The 17,215-nt window shown below is 36.1% G+C and overlaps 1 pseudogene; it reads left to right on the forward strand.

Annotated features, from left to right (window-relative positions):
- The first annotated feature begins 898 nt into the window (after positions 1-898).
- The window catches only part of LOC149250348 (abscisic acid receptor PYR1 pseudogene), a 102,617-nt pseudogene continuing 86,300 nt past the window's right edge, over positions 899-17,215 (forward strand).

Raw genomic sequence — 17,215 nt, forward strand, 5'->3', positions numbered from 1 at the left:
AAAATACAAGCGAATCGTAATTATGTTGAAATTACATATATACATGAATGCTTGAAATTTATGATCCCGTCGAAAACAATTCATAGTATACGAATAGTTGTCCTTTGGGGAGACGATGGATATTCTTCCCGTTGTTTCGTCAACAGAAGCATATTCAAGTCACCTGCAGAGCGTGGTTAAAGGAGCTATGCAATTGCTTCCTCAACAGAACCATATCCAAATCAACTGCATCTACCTACTTAATGAGCTCTTGTAAAATGAAAAACGGGGTGCAGATGAACGGAAAACGGGATCCAATTCCCGAAATTAATGAGCCCTGGTCAGGGGTGGTGCGGGATGCGGTTAACCCCTTTGGAGATTTGTTGCCCACGATCATGCAATCTAAATTAAAAAAGTTAAAAAATAGACCATTATCTATTAAATATAGGATAAAAAAGGGTGTAATCTTAATTAATGGTCATATAATGTTATGTTGTATAGGAGTAATTTATGATCCCTTTCCAAACAAAGGGAGAGGGCGCAGTGGGGTGTGCGTATCCAATTCAACTGCAACTGCCTACTTATATCATTCCTCAACCCGTGAAGAGTGAAAAACGGGGAGAGGAAGATGCGAAATTAATGGAGGGCGGGATGCAGTTGCCGACCATCATGGAACCATATAGTATTCCTCATCACCGTATGTGTATGTGTATATATATATATATATATATATATATATATATATATATATATGCGAAATTAATGGAGGGCGGGATGCAGTTGCCGACCATCATGGAACCATATAGTATTCCTCATCACCGTATATATATATATATATATATATGTCTCTCTACAGCCTAACCACAGATAAATCGGCAACTTTGAGAATACAAACAGAGATATTATTTGTACTGTGAGAATGGAAATGATGAGGCAGCAGATTAAAATCTGTCCAGAGATTGAAATCAAAATTCTGGTTGCCCAACAAAGCATATGCAGGCCCCTCAGTTTGATAAACAAGTACTACAACCACCAGGTTGGAAAGGAAGAAAAGCAGTGCTCGTCCGTAAATATTCAGAGAATCAGCGCACCGGCGAGCGCAGTGTGGTCGGTTATTCGAAGGTTCGATAAACCTGAAACGTACAAGCCCTTCGTCAGCAGCTGCTCCGTCAAGGGAGATGTCAAGGTGGGATGCTTCAGGGAAGTCAAAGTCGTATCGGGGCTTCCAGCGAAGAACAGCATTGAGCGCCTCGAGATTCTGGACGAGGAGAAGCACATTCTGAGTTTCAGGGTGTTGGGAGAAGAGCACCGCCTTCGGAATCATCAATCAGTGACGACATTGAATGAGTTCGTGGAGGAGGGAATTGTTTGGACTAATGTTGTGGAATGTTATGTCACAGATATTCCAGAGGGGAATAGTAGAGAAGATACGTGCACCTTCATAGATACCATCGTCAGATGCAACCTGCAGTCCTTGTCAAAGTTATTCCCACGTCTCAACAGTCCTTGTCAAAGCTATTCCCACGGCCCACGTCTCAACAGATTAATAAATAATTGTTTTTATATTATGATCGTAAAGAACAAACTGCATTATTTTTTAGTTTTTTTACGGGAAATCTGCACTCTCTGAGATATAATTGTTACGGCAGAAACCGTGCCTAATTGCATTCATTTCTGAAGTGGCAGAGGGTCGTTGAGGACGTTATTAAATTTTGTTTTTAATTCAAAAACAATGTAAAATAAAACAACAATTTTGTTTTTTTTGAATTCAAATTTTTGTGATCGATAGACTTTGTTTTATAAAAATAATTGTTTGGGAAACGAATATAACAATACTGTTTTTTTGAACTTAAACTTCCTTCCATCAATTGAAAATGAAAAGCAAAGTAAAGATATAGATGCCTCCATGGATCCTGCAAAATCTCTCTCGTATATGCTACTTTGATTTTCAATAATTCTGCATATGCTCCAATGTCTCTGCAACATCCTTCGTATTACACTTTATTAGGATTTAAGGCCCGTCAGCACAGAAAAGGTTAAATTCTGGAATTGGAAGGTTAAACTCTGGAATTGGATGTTGAGACATCGAGAACTAAACAAGAAAGTAGATGCTATCTTGATAGAATTGAAACCTAACGTTACACTAAATAGCTTTGTCGACAATGTTAATCACCTGTTCGAGACCCCATAGACCCCGAACAAGATGAAGTATTATTGTAGAAGTATTATTGTAGCCCGCTTCGAGAAACATTTTCAGTCACCGAATTCAGGGGAAGTTGGAAGGAGCTATTGATTCTGGTGATTAAGGCAATCGTAGCGTGATTACTAAAGCTCTAGGGTTAGACAAAAAGCTGAATGTAGCCTGATCACTAGAGCAATAGGGTTAGACAAGAAGTTGAATATTTTGGTGTTTTTTTTTTTTTTAAGGAATGTATTATAAAATTAGGATAAATTTAGTTTAAATACCACTTTAATATTAACATGAGTTGAAAGGGATCTAATTTCTTATTTTTTTATGAACTCATATTATTTAAATATATATTTTAGTTGAAATTAGCAAAATTTCAACTTTATAACCTAGAGACACTTTCCACATTACACCGGGCTGTAAAAAGAACCTCTAAACTCAATCTCAAAAATATATTAAGATATGACAAAAATCTCTTTTTACTTTTTATCCAAATCTGCTTTGTTTTAATTTCATAACTTTCAATTCTCTCTCCATAGAAGTTTTTGTAAATTTTCAATTTATAATTCGATCTCAGTTTTAACCATAGAAGTTTTTGTAAAATTTCAATTTATAATTTGATGGCAATGGCCTGCCATGATTGCCCAAGATTCTTGGTACAACTCCAAATCTCACACAGCGCTTCCCTTCTTAATAAGCGTAGGCCCTCCTTTCTTCGGTGATTTCCAATTAAACTCACTCTTCCTCTTTCAACCCTTTTTCCCTCAACGATGGAACTTCTATTCTCAATTCAATATTGGCGTAATTCCAAAAGTTGAAATAGCCCTTCTTGATTCCTTTGACATTTCATTTCACAAATTAAAACAACCTTTGGAGATTATTAGTCTAAGTCGGAGGTCGGCCATAACTTCCAAGACAGTAGTCACTAAAATCGAGAAGAGACCATGGTCATGAGACTATTATATTTCACTGTCATCGTCACCGAAGATAACAGAGGTATCCAAAGTCTTTTTTCCCACAAAAAATCCTAGCGAAACCTAAGATTATGTGTCACTGTGCTTGCCCAAGATTTCAGAGATCTTATGCCAAAATGTCACTATGCTTATGACCGAGATACTCTACCTTACTCTGCCATCGAAGTTTCAGAGTGATATGAAGTTATGTCCTCTTGTGATTACTCCAAGTACGTATTTATAGGTCCATGTATGCAAGCTGACGTGAACTTAGAGAACCATTGCGTCCTTTTATTGAGTCGATGTGTCATCTATAGATACTTTGAAGCCGACTTGACTGTCTTTCACACTGTTTTGCTCACAATCTTCTTCTTTGGAGGATGGTGCTTGTCTTGGAGGGTTACTTGACACTAGGTTGACGCATATTCATGCTCGAGAAGAGCTCTTTAAGATGACTTTGATTCTTTGACTTTCCTAGAACTATGAAATGAGCAAGAAACTCATTCTTATAATTTACAAAAATAATATTTCTTTTTCTTGACAAGTACAAAGATCAAAATTACGTGTAAATATCGAACCTAGTTACACTTTCTTCAACACTCCCTCTTAACTAGGGAGGTATTTATAATGGCACTTGGTCATTCTCAATCCAAAGAATTTCTCACAAGAAGAATTAGATTGGTAACCCATCTGTATAACATCATATTAAGCAAAATTGTTTATAGCAAGGCCTTGACGAATGAAAGTATCTCTCATAAGATCAGTGCACAATTCTGGCGAGTATAGACATCTTTATCATTGTCTCTCAAGGTACATACCCATCTGGGTGTTCATCAAGTATGGCCTTCTACGATTATTCTTGTCTTGGGTTCCTAGCCCTTAAGGAATATCAGTCCTGTTGCCTACTCTTATCTTGGATGCCCTACAGATCCTCAAAGAGCATCGGATGCCAGATGATTAGCCAACCCTCCATTCTTTCTTCCAAAGTGATGACAAGAATGTTGTGTCTATCACGTGTCTACATTTCCATTCATGGCCTTAACCTATACTTACGGTTGTTAGTCTTGGTCTAGTGCATGACACATGAAGTCGAAAAACACAGCTATCACTCCTTTTTAATTAGTGGTGATCCATTGCAAGGTCCCTCTTGATCAAGGACTTGTCCGATCTCCCTCTTAGCTTGGGACTCTTCTATATATCAGCAACTTCTTTCTTCGTGGGTCCTTCAGCTCCTTGATCAATTTATCTCCTTGATTTCATGAAAATCAGTTGACCTTTTTCCTTGCAGGGATACAACCATCGATCACTTTCCTCCTTAGTTTATCATGTCATTCCTTTCTTCATGGAAAGTGGCCTTATTCATATATGGAACCTTCGTTATATGTCTACTTGTTTCTCATCATGCTTCTTCCATCCACCACGTGAATGCTAGTTGTAATTGTATTTACAACTCTTGTTCGAGTAGCCCTGCATTATCCAGATATTATTCAATAAATCGAAACATCATATTAAATTAAATCATACCTTATGAGATGGATCTTCATAATGACATCTCCTTGTACATATCAGCATCCTTCACACATATTGACACATCTCCTAAAGATATCCATTTTCAAGGGTCTTAATTTTTTAGACTTCCATCAGAATCTTCATATCTTTTCGGGAGATTTCCTAGTCAAATCTTCTTGGTCTTTGGGATGTTTATTTCCTACATCATGGTTGCATATCTCATGATTTCTTCCTTCCTCACACATTTCATTCCCATTAGCTTTCAATCAAAGTTTATTCATTGTAGTCAACCATCTCGTACTTCGTATGAGGACATATTATGTTGATTTCATTTAGTGTGACTTATGCCTTCTTGCATCCTTTCAGAGGAGGAAATCCTTTTTCTTCTTGACCATGCTTCTTAAGATAGAAGCAATGATCCATGTTACCAGCAACCGTATGACATGACATTATAATATTAAACACAAGCATGCATACCTTATTTTACCTTCAGGTCATCGAAGTTTCTTGTAGTATCTTCCTTGATTTAAAATATCTTCAATCCCTTGATCTACTTCGTGTCATCATATCATCATCTCATGGATTCTATAAGTTGGATTTTTTGTTGAAACACCTACTTCCTCTCTAAATTAGTGAACCCTACAATGAGGATTCCATCAGAGAATTTTGAGGATCTTGTATATCCCCAACTGGCAGATGTTTCCCTTCTGTATGATGAGCCTTAGATTACTCCTTTCCTTCCTTCAATGTCCATTGAGGTTCCCAAGAGCTATATATCCTACATGTTTGTCTACCATGGATCTTGTCCTTTAGGATTCCCATGGTGATGTCACGAGCTCTTGTTTATGATGCTTCCATGATGCCATGATGCAACGCATTATCATTTTCATGTCTTATAACACAAGATTTAGGAGCTTATGATAAGACCCTTTTGTAAGGGATACTATCTTACTCATAGGAGATATTTTTTACTCCCTCCTTCCTTGGTCCTTTTCTTCAGCTTCCTCCATCTTTCATTGATATGAGCTTAAAAAATATTTCTGTATCATTGAATCTTAGCTATACTTATTTTGTCTTGCTTGAGGACCAACCTTGCCTTTCCTTTCTGTACATGGCTGAGTTATTTTTACCTTCAATATTTTTGTCATCAACTTGTCTTTCTCTATCTATCATAGAGACCATAAGTTGTCGAATGAGGTAACTCATAGATATTTGTTACCTTGATTATATATTAGTGCATTATAGATCAATGATGGTTATCTTCCTTCCTCGATCTTATTTATGGGACCTTATGAAGGTATCCTACATCCTTTGATACCTTTGCTTCCATGTAGATAAAATTTCATGTGACCTTCTTCATTGCACATTCAGAGAATGAGTCTATCTTATAGATTTTCTTTGATGTGTCCAATATTTCTATATGAGGGGATCTTATAAGTATCCATTTCCATAAATTTAGAGCAGACCTTTTAGTGACTTCAGCTTCTTAGAGGACTATAACTATCCTTCTTCTCCATGCAAGGGATCTTGGTGACCCATAAACTTATAGATGTCCTTGCAATTCATGAAGTCATTTAACAAAATTGATAAATTGAAAAGATTCTTACTTGTCATGTGAAGATGAAATATTCACCTTGATCAAGTTGGTGAAGGTTGAAGAAGATGTACAAGGGATTCTTCTCGGATGATCTTCTTTCAAGTGAGAAAGCCTTTCCTTAAATGGAAAAGGTTGCTCCCTTTTGATGAGGATTATTAGTTGCTTCCTCGGATGGTCTTCTTCTAGGGAAAGGATATGATCCTTGCTTGATTTAATAACCTTGGAGATGATAGTGCCTTTAATATAATTTTCCTTATTCTATAGATCAAGATTCTTGCTAGGGTTTCAACTTTCTCCAAGTTTATGTGATCTTCATTTTCAAATCCTTTGAGTTGTGTTGTTTTGTAGACATATTGATGAGGGTCTTGGTGGCATTTTGATGAGGACTCTCGAGACACAAGTTCTTGTTGTTGTAGACTATCTCCTTGACTGTATAGACAAACTTGCTGATGTATACTGTTGTTGTGGATTTCTAGGGTTTGATGAATATTAGGGTTTGTTTATTTAATGCAGACCTTGATGACCTTTAGCTTACTTTGATGCCCTGCTAGAAGATTGATCCTTGAAATGTCTCTTTTCTTCCCTTCCTTTGACTGTAACCATAGCTCTGAAACCATGTCGAAGAATCTAGGCAAAATGTAGTTTATATGATTCTTCATCACACGATAACTATTTGTGAGTTATTTTAACTTTTTTCTTATTATCACAATATTATCTTGATACCATTAATATGTGTATTTCTTATTTCATCAAACAATTACCAAAATACAAGAGACAAGAACACAAGATGTTGGCTTTCTGCTAGGACCAAAGCCTCTCCCTCTTGGAGAGGAAAACCTACAAAAAAATATTCTTATAGTGATTCCAATTGACGAATACCAAGACCTTGACAATTAACCTATTAGGCCACTCCAAGACCAACACACCAATCCTATTCTTCATGTTTGCTTAGTTCATCATCATTGGACCACTGAGATTTTCCTTGCTATTGTCATCACTGAGAACATTATTGTCCCTTTACTGAGATACTCATTATGACAATGAGATCATTGCTTCTACACCATTACTCCATCTTCACATAGATCATTGTTGCATCATCTCAACTACACCATCATTACTGTGTCATCCTGTTACACTACCATAGATATATTCTTGAAACCATGGTTGAGATTATACTTTGATCATTATTGTGTCTTGATGATATGTCGAGACTGTATGATCCTCTCCATCGTAGATACATCAAGACTGCGAGATCAAAACTGCGACTGTGTATATATATATAAGTCGAGACAGAGTATGACTGAGGTTCTTCATATGCATGTCGAGATTGTAACTTCTGTGACAATAGTCATTGAAATTGAGAAGATACCATGGTCATGAGACTGTTATATTGATCATCACCGCATATAGAAGAGGTATTCGAAGTCCTTTTTCCCACAAAAAATCCCAGAAAAACCCGAGATTATGTGTCATTGTGCTTGCCTGAGATTTCAAAGATCTTATGTGAAAATTTCACTCTCCTTATCATCGAGATACTCTACCTTACTATGCCATCAAAGTTTCAGAGTGATCTGAAGTTATGTCCTCTTGTGATTACTCCAACTGTGTATTTATAGGTTCTAGTCCATGTATGCAAGCTGACATGAACTTAGTGAACTGTTGCGTCCTTTTATTGAGCCGACATGTCATCTATATATACATTGAAGCCGACTTGACTGTCTTTCACATTGTTTTGCTGGCAGTCTTCTTCTTTGGAGGATGGTGCTTGTCTTGGAGGGCTACTTGACACTAGGTTGACGCATATTCATACTCAAGAAGAGCTCTTTAACATGAATTTGATTCTTTGAATTTCCTAGACCTACGAAATGAGCAAGAAACTCATTCTTATAATTTACAAAAATAATATTTCTTTTTCTTGACAAGTACAAAGATCAAAATTAAATTTGTAAATATCAAACTTAGTTACACTTTCTTTAATGCACAAAAACCATAAAGGTTGTATTGACATGTCAGATATCATGGTAAAGGCACTTGGAGATCAAGTGGACACCCAATATGAAATGATAATCTACATGGTTGAGCTAATGGACAAAGTGGGTATGCTAAATAGGAGAGTTTCTATAATTGCCAAGAAATTTGAACACATCGATTTTTCTACCTTGGATGATGACATTGTTCCACAACCACCAAACCTGATGGACTCTCCAATAGAGTAATGACCATGTGAGCCTGGTGTGTCAAGAAAAGTTTCTTTAATATCACTTCCATCATCATGTATATTACCTTGTGGTTTATTTTATTTCCTAGTAATTTTTATAGTTCAAAAGATAGTTTAGTAGCTTATGAGTTATGAAACTATAAAATTTTGAACTTATGTTGCTAGTATGGTATCCCAAGTGGCATAGAAATAGCTTGCACTACTTATCTTTGTTGTTCTTTTTTATAGTAATATAAAACATCTGATTTTACAAAAAAAAACTTGGACAGTTGTAAAACAATTTTTATAACCTTGCTAATTTATTGTTGAAGAAGACACACAAATCCATATAAATACCCATGCGAGGTGCCACAATGTCAAATGCGGTAGCCATGGCTGCATCAATATTGGAGGAAATGAAATATTCACACCTCGATCATAGTGTATTCTCTCATATCATCTATATATGGTAAAACAAATTAATAGTAAAAAAAAATATTTTAAAGTTACATTTATTGAATATTTGGTGATTGTAAAAGTGAAATATATAACCATTGATTTAGCATCAATTAAATTTTTTACTAAACTCATCCAAACAACTTTCATGTATAGGATCCTCCATTGGGCCATTGCAAATATGCCTACACTTAGAGCATAGATATAGTTGTACTTGATTTAAACTAGAAACATCAACACACCTATGTGGAGTTGATGGTCTGCTATAGGTGTCACCTAAAGGCCCTAAACCTTGAGGTCTAAAATAATCTGTCGATGTATCTCATTTGGAGGCTACCACAAATTAACTACATTGCACTAGACTACATGTGAGACATGCTATCATAGTGCTAGTGTCATCAATGCAATCCAAAAGTTAAAGTGTCTATGGAGTGGTTATGCATACACCAAAGAGCAGGTGGCCCTCTCAATGGATTATGGCTAGCATTTGGTTGATTATGGGAGGAGCCAATACAAACATGTTGGAACTCACTAATGGTAAAATAGTTCACGTGGAGGCCAATCATGAACTCGGACCATAATTTTCAAAGACAATACAATGGCACCTCATGATTATCATAAGGAGGTTTATCAAAAACCAAAAATCATTGACTCATCGTGTTCTCCTTCCATGGATCAAATGTGCATCAATCAATGAATAGATATATCTTCCTAGGATCAATGGGTTGTTTGGATCTTGGGTCAATAAATATCCCCACAATCATTTTTTTGGTGATATTCAATCTTTTAACTTGTTGTTCAATGATACTAGTGAGTAGAATTCTCTCGTCTTGGTCATATATTCAATTATTGTTTTCAATTGACCATAGGCATGGTCAATGGACATAATTATTTTTGTTAAGGGATGTGACTAATGAAACTATTCATGGTTCCCTTGTGTTCTTAAGCTCTTAAATCAATATTTTTAATTCATTCGCTACTACAAAAATAGAGATTAATGACTATGAAACTATAAAAGTTAGTCACCACAATTATTTGAAGTGAATTAATACTAAATTTGATCAATTTTAAGTGACCCAATTGAAAAAGACTAACTTAAATGACTAATTTAGTCTAGAGATAAAATATAAGACTAGATAATAAGTGACCCAACTAAAAGCGACTAAATTAAATGACTAATTTAGTCTAGCATTAAAATATATAACTAGATAATAAGTGACAAAATTAAAATATTAATGTAAATAACTATTATAGTCTAAGAATAAAAATATGAACAACTAATAAGTACCACAAGTATATGCATTAGTCATTTATGCTATTAATTTTTAATTGTGTTGCTCCAGAAATGCAAAATTGAAATTTTGATACTGAAGTGTTACATTTCACTAAATTTTAAAATTTGAAAACAAAGGTGTACCTGAATCGATCTATACTGTTAAAATCCAGAGACCCCTTTAAAGGTGTCTCTAAATCTATCTGCAATGTTAAAATTTAGGTAGATGGATTCAACGACCCCCTTAAAGGGATCTATGAATCCATCTATAATGCTAAAATTATAAAAAAATTATACAATATAAAGTATAAGTTGGATATTTAGTATAGTACTTCAAACTTCATAACTTCAGAGTTCTTTGCATGCAGTGTTGGAAATAATACTGAGAGGGGGGGTGAATCAGTATTATCAAATTCTTTTCAATATATCTTCTTTATTTTTACTTTGAATAATTCTTCAAATATTGATCATTACTTTGTATGTCAGTATCATAAAATAATGAGCAGGAACAAGAAAAGCAAATAGTCACACAGAAGAACACCAGATATAAGGTGGAAACCCAATGTGGGTGAAAACCACCTACTGCAATATGTCTCTATCTTCTTTTAATAAGAAACTCCTTTTACAATGATTTTGTACTTGTGCAGTCCTTTACCAGTACGCAGGCTACAACCTGCAGAGAGCTACAACTCTCTCTCTCATTTTCCAGTCTCTCCTGGAAGGGAGCTACAACCCCCTACTTCTTTTCTTTCAAGGACCACTTTTCATTAATTTTCAGACTGGATCCAAGAACATCAAAAACCCATCAACTACACTTGCATCATCAATCTCTGATTTCACCAAAGCCAACCCGCATACAGATCTGCAAATATTTCCTTATAACTTTGCAGTTGTTCCATACATCAGACATACCCAGATCATAACATGTGTACAATAAAACATGCATCAATAATTCAGACCCAGATTATTAGATTTATAGATCAAGCGTGTGCCACATACCACTATTCCAGCCTTAAGATTTTGACCCATCAATAGAACTTATCCTTCTCCTTACGCTCAGGTTCCTTCTTCATTCAGATCCAGATTTGCACCATAACCCAATCACCATATTCTAGATCTAGCACTTTATCAGATATTCAATAATTCAGAAGATGCTTTGCCAAATGATTTCCTTCCTCTTTTATAGTCTTAGGCCTTTCACAATACCATGGTCCAAAACCATAATAACACAATACCACGGACCCAATACTTGGGATCAACACTTTTGGATGCAATACCACGGAACAAAACCATAGGATCAAAAACTGTCGGACTAATACCATGAACCATCCATGAAAGTGTGTGAACTTTTCTCTTGCATGAAAGTGCGTAAACTTTTCTCTACATGAAATAAACTTTTCTCTGCATAAAAGTGCGTGAACATTTCTCTACATGAAATAAACTCTTCTCCGCATAAAGCTGCGTGAACTTTTCTCTACATGAAATAAACTTTTCTCTGCATAAAAGTTCGTGAACGTTTCTCTACATGGAATAAACTTTTCTCTGCATAAAAGTGCGTGAACTTTTCTCTACATGAAGGAAACTCTTTTGCACTATAATTTATCAAATAAATTTGCTGCACTATAATTTATCATTTGTGTGATTTACCATGAAGGACAACACTTGTCTCATAATGCCAACAATCTCCCCCTTTGGACTTGTCATACTGAGAATTGTCATCTGATATCTCTTCCGTAGATTCATCTAGATATATATAAGTGAGTTGATCTTCTATGAGTTGTTTTCCATCAAGTACAACACATGCATCATAATGCCAACATGCAGTTCATAAAATCATCTATAATAGTTCTAGGAAGTTGTATTCTTCTATCATTATGAGTGAGTTTTTGTCGGTATTTTATGTATAATGTATTCTTTCAAGTTTCTTATTTCTAGGTATAAGGATCTTGATATTTTATTTCAGATGATCATGATATCTATTTTCATCGAAGTTTTCCCCCTCGAAAAGACTTATTTCAAGTCGTTGGTTTATATTTTATTCTATTTTTTTATCTGGTTACACATCATTTGGTATCAAATCTTTGGATCTTAATGTTTTACTGCTTCGAATAGACCATACTAGAATTTTGTCTATAACTTATTTTCTACGAGGTTTTAGAAGCTAAAATTTCTACCACGTGGAGCAGAAATCATGGTGAACATCTTGTAAAAAATCTAGAACTTGGTTCACTATATTCTCAGAGATATGATTCAAGGAAATTAGGGTATTTTTATGCTCTAGAATTCTTCCTCAAATAGATGTCTCTGTGAAAATTGTCATAACTTTTGTTTCAGGCATTCAAATTGAATTTTGTAAAGAGTGGATGAAATTGCATAGATTGTAGTTTTGTCGTACCATGTTCAAGTTGGAAGGTTTAAATAGGGACATGTGGCATTCCATACAAGTTTACTCTATTGAATTACTCCATAAGTAGGTCATCTTGGGATATTTGACCTAACTTTATCTTGAAGAATCCAATATCGGTCTAACTGGTGGTCTTGGGAAGATGACACAGAGGGATACAACTAGACACAATTTCAAACCTTTGGAGGATGAAATCATAGAGATACAACAATTCCAAGTTCATCCTTATCAGCAAGATCAAAATCAAGCTCTAATAGGTTTTAATTTTTAAATTTGCATAACTTTGGTTTGAAAAGTTAGTTTGAAGTGATTCAAAGGGCATAGTGAAGGAAATATTTCATTAATTAGTTCCAAAATGCCTCCCAAACAAAAAAATCTACACTCATTAAGAACTCAGAAAGCTCTACTATGATGCATGAAGAGGAAGAAATGAAACATGATATATCAAATTTACGGGACCAGCTGTAACAACTTTTTGTTTCACAAAGAGCCACAAAAAATGAACTAGAATGGGACATGGATGGTTTAAAAGGAGACATGGATGATTTAAAAGGGAACATGAATGGTTTAAAAGGAGATCTAGTAGGTTTAAAAGAAGACAGGGAACGCTTGAAGGAAGGTTTGACAAAGTTGCTACAAGAAAGGCTTTTTAATGTGACAAGGTATCCCATGAGACTCATGATGAAAACAAAAGGAATGTGAATCATGATTTTAGAGACTCAAACTTTGGGTTGAAGACAAACCACATTACAAAGATTGATATGAGTAACTTTGATGCAAGAATCCAATAACATGGATGCAACAAATGGAGAAATTCATTTATCTACAGGATGTGTAACACATACAAGGTACAAGGTACACATTGCATCTATATATTTAGAGCCTAATTAGTTTGTGTGCTATCAATGGCTTCTTCTCATAAACTTTTTGTCGCTTGGACAATTTTTACTAAGGAGTTGATAGCATATTATGAGGATACAAAGAAAAATACATTCTTTAGGAAATTAATAAATCTCAAACAAAATGGTTTAGTTAGGGAGCACATTCGGGACTTCCAAAGATTGAATATCAAGGTAAATGATATTCTAGACGAGCATATGATTCATGTCTTCGTAGGTACTTTAAAGGATAACATCAAACATGAGGTTCACCTTTGGGAACCTAAGTCATTGGAGAATGCATTTAGGGTGGAAAGAAAAATTGAAAAATTTTTTATGGTAACAAGGAAGTCTACATCTCATAACTATAAAAATATTGTTGCCCCTAGCCTCGCATAACCTACAAGGTTGACACCAAAACAAATGGAGTAAAAAAGAGAAAAAGGGATTTGTTATAGTTGTGATAGAAAATGCACTAAAGGTCATAAGTCTGATGAGAAGAAATTAGTTTACATAGATTTCAAAGAGCAGGAAGAAAAGGAATAAGAAACATAAAAAGAAGAAGACATACACCAAGAACCAACCCCAAGGGTTGAAAAGGAAGAAATGAATCTAGCCACATCTTGTAAAGCATTGATAGGAATTACCACTAGTCCTCAAACTCTCAAGATAGAAGGATATATCAAGAAGAAAAGGGTAATAATGCTTATATATTTAGGAAGTTCCCATAATTTTATTCATTTGAATATAGCCAAGGAGTTGAATTGATTTCTATATCCAGCACTAGAGTGTCAAGTGATGGTTGCAAATGGAGGAACTATAAATTTCTTAGGTAAGTGCCATAATATCAATTTAACCATGGGGTAATATGTATTAAATAGTCCAATGCTTGAAATTGCAATTGGTGGTGTTGATGTTGTATTAGGATTCAAATTGTTACATTCTTTGGGGATAATAGATTTTAATTTTCAAAAGATTTCCTTGAATTTTTGCTAGGAAGGAAAGGAAATAAAATTAAGGGGTATCACAAGGAGACCTAGAGAGATAATTAGCTCTAATGGCATGAAAAATATTTTGAAGAAGGAATGATGGGTAATTGTGTAATTATGCTCACTAAATTTTCAAACATTTAAGTCATCTATTTATTCAGGTCTCCAGAACGTCCTTGACAATCACTCACTACAAGGAAAGGACCCGCTAACAGAGGTTTTTGTGGAAGCCCCTATAAAAATAGCCCAAAAATCCATTTGTAGCAGAGTTCAATAGCGGAGATGGGCAGGTGGATGTTTTAGTGGATGTTGTTTAATGGTGTGTCTATAATACCCAAATGCGCTGATGTGTCTATAATAACCAAATTCATTGGTGCATTATATAATCATACGCACTAATGCTTAATAGAATATGGTGCACCGTAACAGAGTTGTTTTTAATAAAAACTAAAACTGTAATGATGCACTAAGTATATAATGCACACAGTGTAGGAATTTACAGGGTAAGTTCCTCAGAAAGAACACCAAAAGGACACCGCTCACAACCAGATCACAGATCAATACACCAGTATTTTTGACGTGGTTAAAACCATCAAAGAGGGAAACAGTCCACGGCCTGCGCCAACGTGGCTACTACAGGCAATTTATTAATCAAAGAATGAAAATTTACATAAGCTTCTCTCATGCACGGATTACCCGAACAATGACCCTCCATGCGCTTTAAATAGAACTCATGGACCAATCGGGTGTCAAGCCACGGATCAAGTGTCGGTAATACCGAGGAGAGAATGAACCGTCGGATCACTACATATCGTGACCGTCGGATTGTAAGTTACAAAACGTACAACGGTAAAGAAACACACTTTACCTAACTCTATACCTAACTCTACACTAGACCAAGTTGAACTTAACTATATCCTATGTGTCGGAATATCCTAACATCCCCCCTTAAGAACAACTTGGGATAGGATTGAAGGATTTACAAATATGACACAATAGGAGAAGGAAGGAGGCACTAGAGCCTATCCCCCCTTAGTGACAACTTCCTGAAATCCAAGCATATATCGAAGTTTAGTGGACTTCGCCTCTGTGAGAGCCTTTGTGAAGATGTCTGCAACCTGATCATCTGTTGAACAATATTGCACTTCAAGAACATGGTCATGAATGAGCTTTCTGATGAAGTGCATGTGTAGTTCAATGTGTTTGCTGCGCTGATGCTGGACTGGATCTTTGCATAGCTGAATGGCACTTTGATTATCACACCAAAGTGTGGTTGGATGTTGCTGCTCAAAGCCAAACTCTGATAGGATCTGACGAAGCCATAAGGCTTCCTTACTAGCTTCCACAGCACCACGATACTCTGCTTCTGCTGACGAAAGAGAAATGGCAGCCTGTTTCTTACAAGCCCATGTAATAGGTCCTGAACCAAGAGTGAAGACATAACCGGCAATAGACTTCCGATCATCAGGGTCACTAGCCCAATCAGAATCAGTGAAACCAACTAATAGAGGAGTTGCTTTGGCACTGTAATGAATCCCAAACTGTACTGTACCTCAAACATAACGAAGTATTCTTTTAGCTGCTTTCCAATCACTTTCACGGGGGTTTTGCATAAAACGAGCAACAAGGCCAACAACAAAGGAAAGGTCAGGACGAGTATGGGTTAAATACAAGAGTTTTCCTACAAGTTGACGGTATAAGGTAGCATCAACTTCAGGAGAAGTACAAGAGACTGAAAGGGAGAAGGGGCTGGCTTACAGTCTTCCATGTGAAAATGACGAAGAATATCACAAGCATACTTGGACTGGGAAAGGAAAATACCCTCCTTGGATTGCAAGACTTGAAGACCGAGAAAATAGTGTAAGTGTCCTAAGTTTGTCATTTCAAATTTCTTTTTAAGGCTGGACTTCACATGGTTTATAAGGTTGGGATCACTACCAGTAAGAATAAGATCATCAACATAAAGAACAAGGATGATAAGAGAGTTGCCCACTTTCTTGGTGTAGACAGTATTGTCAGAATGACACCTAGAAAAGCCAGATTCTAAAAGAAAGCTATCCATTTTGGCATACCAAGCCCGAGGAGCTTGCTTGAGACCATAAAGAGATTTCTTAAGTCGACATACAAGGCTGGAGTCTGTTTGGATGAAGCCAATGGGTTGTTCCATATAGATTTCTTCATGCAAGTCCCCATGCAAGAAGGCAGATTTAACATCCATCTGATGGACTTCCCATTTTAAAGAGGCAGCAAGGGAAAGAACAAGGCGGATAGAGTTCATTTTGGCAACAGGGGATAAGGTTTCAGTGTAGTCAATGCCTTCAACCTGTGAAAAACCCTTAGCAACAAGACGAGCTTTATGTTTATCAACTTTCCCATCTGGTCCATACTTGGTTCTGTAAACCCATTGACATCTAACAAGTTTGCGTCCCTTTGGTAGAGGAACAAGATCCCATGTATCATTTGTCATCAATGAATGATATTCTTCATTCATAGCTGCTTCCCAATGTGGATGGCCTGAAGCTTCTGCAAAAGTGTCAGGATCATGATTTACTGGAGCTTGAGCCAGTAAAGAAGAGGCTCTTTCAAACTGAGAACGTGTACGTCGCTGATCTGTAGGATCACTAGCAAGATCACCTGCTGCATCCCGAGTAGCACGAACCCATCTTGGAAGTTGAGGATCCTGGAAGGTGGGGGAGGATTATCATCCTCACTTTCATCATCTGAAGAAGAAATGTTTTCAAAAGTAGAAGAGATAGGAAGAGGTGGCACATCCGCCGGACTAGGCTCACAGG

The sequence above is a fragment of the Pinus tabuliformis genome, chromosome 7 (genome assembly GCF_031772625.1).
Source record: "Pinus tabuliformis cultivar Carrire ecotype Pingquan chromosome 7, CPIR1, whole genome shotgun sequence".
In the NCBI taxonomy this organism is placed as follows: domain Eukaryota; kingdom Viridiplantae; phylum Streptophyta; class Pinopsida; order Pinales; family Pinaceae; genus Pinus; species Pinus tabuliformis.